Genomic DNA, 9,510 nt, shown 5'->3' on the forward strand with positions numbered 1-9,510 from the left:
CAGTTTTGGTCCCTGTCCAAACTAAAAAGACTATTATACCTTTAATGAATTTATTTTTCATTTTTCTTTCACTTTTTAATATTATTATTAAATATAAAAGTGGGTCCATTTATCCTCTCTCTCTCTCTCTCTCTCTCTCTCTCTCTCTCTCTCTCTCTCTCTCTCTCTCTCTCTCTCTCTCTCTCTCCCCTACAAATCATCTGCAGAACCCATCTTCATCTTCCTCACACTTCTTCATCCAAAACTACTCTTGTCAAAAATGAAATCAGAATACCTGTAACTGAAACTTCAGATGAAGAAAAAACCGTACATAAATAAATTTTGGGTTTTCTTTCTCGCTTTACAATATATCAAAAGACCATCCTCTTCATGTTGGAGCTTGAAAGCCGTTGGAACTCACCTCCAGCTCCTTTTATATTTACTAAAATCCATATTTTCCTCCTATTATCTCTGCTAAAATCATAAATTTTAACAACACCTACCTACCGTATTTTTGGTTTGATGTCTCACAAAATAGAGAACATAAATACTGGGTTGATTCTTGGATCTATGCAATCGGATTCCCCCAATCAAAGACTTTAACCCATATGAATAAGGTCTTATAAATCCACTTTGCTGGCCACCAAGGTGGTCTCCGTTTCATTCACTGACATGGGTAACGGTGGTAGTCTTCGCATCAAACTCTTTTCCTGGGTTATCTTCGCATCAAACTCACTTACACATATATACTTGAATCATACGTTTTAGGTGTAACTAGCCAAAATCAAAATCAAATAGCACCCTCCTGGGTTGTCTTTTAGGAAGAATTTCATTTCCAGGGTCAGATTGTGTGTGGGGGTCTGGTGGTGTGAGGAGGTTGTGAATACGATGAATGGGTAAGTGAAGTAGAGGGTTCGATGGTGTGGGTGGATTTAAATCCACAGTGTTCAATCTTCGACAAGGTAAGATGCTTCTCTAGTCAACCAATTTTTAGTTCTCCTGTCACATAGAGAGAGAATCATTGGAAGACTCTAAGCAATCATGGGTTATTAGCAACCATGGGGATTTCCAGCAATCCCAGTGGGCTAACAGCACGCCCCATGGATTAAAAATAGGTTTCAGGGGTTATCAGCAACCCTGGGGATTTCCAGTAATCCCAAAATTAACAGTTTTTCAATTTAATTCACATATAACATAAATCATGAGTTAAGAACAATGTGGTCACAGACATAAATACCACACATGTAACTGTAGTGAGAATACTCGCCTCACGAATATCAGCTAGAGAGACAACAACTCTCACACACAGGGTAGACCGGAGCAACAAGACACCTAACAACAGTAAAGAAATGCCCTCTCAATATACACCCTTAAACCCTAGTTTGACCCAAAAGTCAAGCATTGTCAAAAGTCAACCAGGGTTAACCTCAGTCAATTATCACTTTATGACCACCCATAGGTCACATCGTGATGGGACCAGGAGAAAACTCCTCCTCACAACGTGACATAGCATCTGTCACATTGTGAGATCTGTTATGGAAAGTTTTTAGCATTAAGCTCTTAATCCCTTAAGCTAATACTTCAGACCTTTTAGAAGGTCTTCCCCAACCCAAAGGACCATAAAAATTGAAGCTTTTCAGTCATGCATGTCCAATACATGACTTCAACACTAACTATGTCAATAAGGAAAAAATGAACCAAAACTTATGCTTGGAGTCTAAAACCACCACCAAACCTCATATCCGAAACCTATACTAAATAAGAGGCATCAATGATCCATAAAGTTTCTAACTTTATGGATCCCATGCATGCTATCCAACCCAACTATGAAGATAAGTGAATAAAACTTAGATCTAGCATGCTTAATATAGAAATGTAAGAGTTTTAGGACTTACAAAGTTCTAGAAGAAATGAAAGGCGGGTGGAAGCAACTTGCTTTCCAAAAAGATGCACCCAAGGAGTCTTCTTCTTCTTCAAGGAGCCAAAAATCACCAAATGAGGTCTTCAAGGTCACAAAGGAGGCTAACTTTGATTTGGGAAGGAGGAAGGTGATGGATGTTGAGGGTGTGCAAACCTTAGCCCCTCACTTCCTTTAAATAGGGCACAAATCACGGGATTAGGGTAAACCCGTCCTCACGTTGTAACCACCTCTGAATCATGTCGTGACCCACAAATATGGACACGCGTTTCAAGTCAATGGTCACGTTGTGAGGCCCCATTCCTCTCCTTGTGACCAACTAATAATTGGGTTTTTACATTCTTTAATTGAATCAAAACATTAAAAGATCGAATACATTTATTGGATGTTATAGTGCTTATGTTAATCGTCAGTCCTAAAATTCCCAAAAATTGATTTGTTTCTTCTTGATGCCATTGATTTGAGATATCATGTAACGCCTCAATTTTCAAGACAATTTTTTTCATTTTTAATTCTCTAAATATTACTCATAAATTTAAGTCATCACATAAATTGTAAGTTATTATCAAAACAATATCAAAGTATCCCAAAATCCTTAAATCCTCATAAGTCGGAGAATGTGTACAGTCACGCCTCCGCCTTCTCGGAATCTATAGAAGTACCTGAAACACATTTAAATCAACAGTTGTAAGCACGAAGCTTAGTGAGTTCCCTAAATACCACATACAACACAACGCAAATAGACAGTTATGGGTTATCAGCAACCCTGGGGACTATCAGCAGTCCCAGTGGCTAACAACACACCATGTGGGTTATCAACAACCCTGGAGTCTTTTAGCAGTCTAAATCACACATAATCAGCATAATACAATAATAACAGCTAGACCCAGCTGGTCATCACAGATACAACTATTCTACCACACAGGCACACACAAACATGCAAGAGTCACAAAGATAGCTAGCATCCTACATACATAATTTAGTGAGCCGACATTAGTGCCTTAGACTCACGAACACCGGGAGAAGACTCACCTCAACCGCTACGCAAGTAATCCTACACAAAATTTGTTGCTGCGAAATGGCTCCAGAACTATGCCAAACAACCCAACACCATAATCAATAACTAAAAAAGACTAAGCCCTAACACTAGGCCCAAAGATGGACCCAACTAACCAGGACCACTAATGACCCAAACCCATTAGGCCCACCAAGACCCAAGCCCTTTGGTCCCACTAAGGCCCATAAATTGGTCCAATCCTTAATGTAAGTCCTCAGTTTATCAAAGGCCCAAATGGCACCAACCCAGACAAAACCCAAGGCCCAAAGTCCAAACGACGAACAAGTCTGAAAGCCCACTGACCATCATTACGTTGGGTGTAATCCTGGTACACCCTGCGTACCAGGTTGCTCGGCTAAAAACAGGGAGTTGCATGCGTACGCTCAACGTACCCATTTTTATGCTCGACGTATGTGCCAAAAAATGTCCATTAAGCACTTAATGCTTAAGACCATAAGCCCACAACACAGGTCCAACTCTTAATGAACGTCTAGAACCATAATGTCACGGACTTAGTGACTTTGCATGCCCCAAGAGCACCCAATCTCAAGAAATGACACTCTACTTCCACTAAATGAACATTAACTCATGCATCAAAGGATTATACTCATCAATATCCAAACTTTAAGACTCCATAACCCCAACAAGTACCAAATACGAAGCTCAAAGTTTCTAAAGTAACTTCTACTCACAATAACCACCACAAAGGGACCAAAACCATAACCAAAAACCACCTACCTAGATCTACATGAAAAAGTTGCCAAGTTTGAGACTTTATACCTCCATCAGCTTGTAAAGTTGATGAAGGTTCTGGATCTAGAAGCTTTACTCCAACCATAGCTTGATCACCAAAATCCTTCTTCTTCAAGGGCCAAACATAGCAAGTCATAACCCAACTAGATCCACATGAAAAAGCCACCAAGATTCAAACTTTATACTTTCTGAAGCTAGATGAATGTGATTAGGGCTTGGATCCATAAGCTCCAAGCCAAGCAATGATTCCTCAAGAAACTCCTTCTTCCACAATAAGCACCAAAAACCCACTAAATCACCAAAAAACCTCATGAATAACTCAAATGGAGGCTAAAGGTCGATTTCTAGGGTTTAGAGGGATGGGGGCTGAAGATATTAGGGTTAGGTTATGAGATAAGGATCTTAAATAGGGTCCAAGACCCTAAAATAGGGTTTGGGTCTGATTGGAGTACGCCCAACGTACATATGGTACACCCAACACACTCCAAAGAGTACTCGTGATCTTCCTGGTTAGTACGCCCAACGTACGCCAAGGTACGCCCCACGTACTCCTCTTTGCACTAGTACGCCCCGCGTAACCTTTATGTACGCCCGCGTACCCGGTTGAACCCTAAAACCATGAAACTTCTGGAAGTCATAACATATTCATTATAAATCCATTTTCAACAATCGTTATATCCACGAAAAGGTAATGAGAAGCCCTACACTTCTATCAACTTTGTCTCTCCTTAATCCTACTCGAACTCAGATCCAAAATTCATGAAAGGCCCAAACCAACGCCTTTAACAATACCTTTGGGCTCTAAAGCACAAACCGAACTCTTAGGTCCCCTTGAGACCTAAAGACTAGATCTTGGTTATTTAGACCATCTTAATGGATAACGTTGGAAACTTTATCCATTACGGAGCCATTAGGAACCAGATCTGAGCTTTGAGTGAAAGGTCTTAATGAAATAAGCTCTTAATGTGAGTATTAGAACATGAGACAGTACACCATGCGTAATTCAGGCTACAACCCGTATAGCCTAATTGAGGCCTGTGTTCTGGCTTGAAGCTCTACGCCCAACATAGAGCTAGAGTCTACAGCGAGTAGGTCAACAAAGGGTTGACCATTGACTTTTTGACTAGTTGACTCTTGGTCAACTGTGAGGGGTTAAATACTTGGAAGGGGAAAAATGTTCTTTTGCCCAAATAAGGGTTAGCCTTGTTATTTTGTGACCTGTTAAGTTAGAAAATTACCTTAATTGTTAATTTAGTTTCTTTTGGTTATGTATAGAGTGAGGAGCTTTTGATAGCAGCAGCTCGAGTGTGTGTTTTACCCGACTATCGTCTGAGGCGAGTCTTCTCACTATACTTGTGAGTTGAAGGCACCAATGTCAGCCCACTAGATTGTATTATGTAGAATGCTAGCTGTCTTTGTACTCTTTCATGTATGATTGGGTTAAAAGAAACCCCAAGGCTGGGAGCATTATTGTATGTTGGGTTGGAATATACCTCAGGACTAGGCCTAATGATATGTATGATATGTGGTATTTTAGGAAACTCACTAAGCTTTGTGATTACGGTTTATGTTTAAAATGTTTTTAGGTACTTCTGGTTTCAAAAGGAAGGGTCTAGCTTGATCGCACTGTATTCCCTGGAGATTTATTCCGCACTGAATATTTGCGAATTGCTCTGATGTTTTGAGAACACTATTATTCTGATCGTCTATGAGATAATGAATGAATGGTTTTGAATTATTTAAAAATGAAAATTTTACTCGGTATTTTGGGTCTTTACATCACTTGAGGTTTTCTATATTAAATATGAAAATTTTTTGTTGAAAAATTGGGTTGTTACATGCACACACAAATCGATGGTTGGAGGAAGCAGTAGAATATCTGAAGGGAAAACATCAAGATTTGGATCTGGATTTGTAACTGTATTCCGATCTGGTAATTTCCCATTTCTTTAGTAAGAAGCAATGGTGCTAGGTTCTATTCGAAGGTGTTGAAAACCACAAACCACCATGTTGAGTCTTGTAGTAAGTGTGGACTGAGATAACAGAGAGAAAAAAAAACAAATTTTAGGCTTTGAGGTACTCACTCTTGACTCGATCAGCATATGTTTGGTTATGTGTGTTTTTCTAGATTTATAAAGTAGAAAATTCTCTTTGTGTATATGTCTGTGTAGGAGAGTGAGATGGGAATAGTTGGAAATGGTGAATGGGGGTTTGGAAATGGCCACCATTGTTGAAGCTTGAAAATGCAATATATATATATATATATATATATATATATATATATATATATATATATATATATATATATATATATAGAATAAAAAGAGATTTTGGGCTAGTTCTTGAATTGAATAATAAGAGAGAGAGAGAGAGAGAGAGAGAGAGAGAGAGAGAGAACCTATGGCCTATGGAGCTGAGGTCGCCGTTTTTTTATTTTTCCTTTTTATTTAATTAATAAAGTATTAAAAATGAAGAAAATAAATATAGATGACAAAATTGTCTTTTCAAATTTTTAGAACCAAAACCATAGGAAATTTCTGATTTTGGACCTTCCATGCAAGTTGAAAACTTTTTGGACCCTATCCATAGTTTTTTATAAACCACATGGACCAATTTTGTAGTTTTGTCCTACAAAAATGACCTACATTGCTAAATATGATTATAACTCCTCAAACACTATTTTAAGGACATTTAATGGTTAAGATACATTCTAAACTTAATTATTTATGTAATAGAATTCTATATTATCATTAACATCATGAAATCATAAAAACTCCATTTTAATGCTTTAAAACTAAAAGAACACTAGTTTGGATTTTTACATTTGATTTTGATACTAGCTAACTTATAGTCATACTAATACCATTTTAACATCCTTCATTATTGATTAATCATATCAATATTTAGTCAAAATATAGTTCAAAATTATTAACCATATGGGGATTTAGTCAAAATATAGTTAAAAATTGATTAATCATATGAAGATTTAGTTAAAATATAGATCAAAATCTACTTTATAGCTTATTAAACATTAATTTGTTTCATTTAAAGAACCAGTAGTCCATATTGAGTTAACAACTTAAACAAATGATTCCAACTGAAGATTAATTGCTAATTTTTTGGTTGAAGAAAGCGACACATCTGGTAAATGTTGCGGAATTTGGTTAAAGAAACCAGTAGTCCCCATTTTCACGACCAGAAAAGACCGATTTTGTTTATGCTTTATAAGAATCAAAGTACTTCTTTTCATAAAATTGTTGCGGAATTTGTTCCCCGAAAAATACGATAAATACGTTATCAAAACATTTTCGAAGAAACGTATTTTATTCATTTTAAAACGTTTGGGATGTCATCGTCAATACAGGAACATAAGTATAAACGGAGCTTATATTTATTTACACTAGTGATCTACATCTCTTTAATCTCTCAGTGTAATGTCACTTCATATCGACACCTGTGATATAAATAAACTGAGTGGGTTAGGTTGGGAAACCTGGTGAGTACATAGGGTTTTCAACACACAATAATATAATTATTATGTTTAATCATCAAACAGTTAACCTAATTACCCATCCCCATTATTTTCTTTATTCTTAAGGATCTACCCTAAGAATCAGTTATTTCTTGTTCATTCATTCCTAAGGAGTATCCTAAGGAATAGGCATGAATTTCATTGTTGTAAATGACACATCTGTCAAGCACAACTGCTAGTTCTGTCACTTAGGCGCAACTGCCAAAATTGTGACATTCTCTATGGGGCGCATCTGCTAGAATAGTCCTTTAGGCGCATCTGCCGGAGTTATGAGGTTCTCTATTAGGTGCTTCTGCCGGTAGAGTCCTTTAGGCGCATCTGCCAGGGTTTTATTGACAGTATCGTTTTCGAGAGTCCACTCGCAATACATATCAATGGGTTTTTAGAGTACACCAGTGAACACATCGTTCACAACACCTACAGGTTGCGAGCCTGCTAGTGTTCCACTGGAGTGTCTAGAATAGTCCGTAGTTGTCATCAATACTCTGCTGAATGACGGGGCCATCATTTGGGAAAAGGCTTCTCACATTGTCCACCTCTCACCCTCACCTCACGGTCTATTTCACCTCTCAACTCATCATCCAACTCATATTTCATCTATTACATCTACCCATGTCTTACCCCAACATTTTCGTAGATATAAAATACATATACAATTTAAATCATTTAAAACATGTATATAATCGTTCATCCAGCATAGACAACAAATACTCAGGTAATATGCACACATAGCACGTAATTTATATAAAATACTTCATATCTATGTGCAAGATGAAAGTAACTATGCACTCACTTGATTAGGTGGTGATTCCGAACTCAGACAACACTTCGTCATCTCAAAACAATTTTCCTCGACAAAACCTAGTATCAATACCACTAGAGTTTAGTTTTTAACGTTAACCGCAACTAATTAATAGTCTAGCTATTATTACTATTATATATGCGTTAAATAACACTTAATATAACTCATAATAATAGCCCAAATAATTATTTTAAGGTCTTAATAATTTTACTATAATTAAATAAAAGCTATATTAAATATAGTATAGGCGTAGCTCACCTACGTCGGGTTTTTATTAAAAATCGGGCTTCGCTGGAGCAGCGTTTCCGAGCCGAAAGCTTCACTTCTCGGAGCCTTCGGGCGCTCCGGGGCTTTCTTCTCGTGCTAGGGAGGTTCCCTAGACTTGGGAGGGGTTTAGGGAGGCTAGAGAGAAGTCAGAGAGAGAAAGATATGCTTATGGTGTGAAGAAATAATTAAGGGTTCAACCTTTATTTATAGGGATTTTATAGTAAAGTAGCCGCTAAGTTTCGTCCGTATCTTCCGCGTACGAGCTCCATTTTCTAAGTTTTTTATATCCACGCGTTGGTATTTACGAGGACTACAACTTTCATTTAGACCTCGTCGGCTAATTCTCCTTCTATCTAAGATTTACAAAAACTGTATCGTATTTATCGCGCTCGCAGAGTAGCGACTAAGCTTCGTCCATATCTTTCGCATACGAGCTTCGTTTCCGACTTTATTTATATCCACGCGTTGGTATTTACGAGTACTACAACTTTCATTTAGACCCCGTTGGCTAATTCTCATTCTATCTCAGATTCATAAAACTGTATCGAATTTGTCGCGCTCGAAAAGTAGAGACTAAGCTTCGTCCATAACTTTCGCATACGAGCTCCATTTTTTACTGTCTTTTTATTTTTTAACTCCTATTAACGATATCTTCATTTCTCGTTTGGATTATTTTGGCTGAAAATCGACCTATCTAAAATTTGAATTTTCGGGCTGTGCACTGTTATGCTAAATCTTAGAAAAATCATAACTTCCTCATACGAAGTCAGATTTGGATGTTCTTTTTATGTACACTCGCGGTTTAACATATACTACGACTTTCGTTTAGATCGTTAAGGCTAAATCTCGCTCTATCGTAAATTCACTATTTACGCCTCCCGGTATCGTGTCGGTTCCGTCGCGAAACTTCGACGGGTCATAACTTCTTCGTATAACTCGGATTTTGACGCTCTTTATATGTACGGAAACCTTGTAACATATACTACAACTTGGTTGAGATTATTTATTTTTAATAATCTTTTGTCAAAAAGTTGTTTTCGACCCCTATTGTCTCTAAATTGACTAGCCCGGATCTACGGGCGTTACACTTCAACCCTTGGTTGTTTGTACCAAATACTAACGTTTTGCCCAAACGTTCTTCCTTTCGGTCATTTTTATATAAAGCTTCCTCTTGATATTTCTTTATACTTTTCATAGTTGTC

Source organism: Lactuca serriola, chromosome 9, assembly GCF_051521515.1.
Source record: "Lactuca serriola cultivar US96UC23 chromosome 9, Lser_US96UC23_V15, whole genome shotgun sequence".
Lineage (NCBI taxonomy): Eukaryota > Viridiplantae > Streptophyta > Magnoliopsida > Asterales > Asteraceae > Lactuca > Lactuca serriola.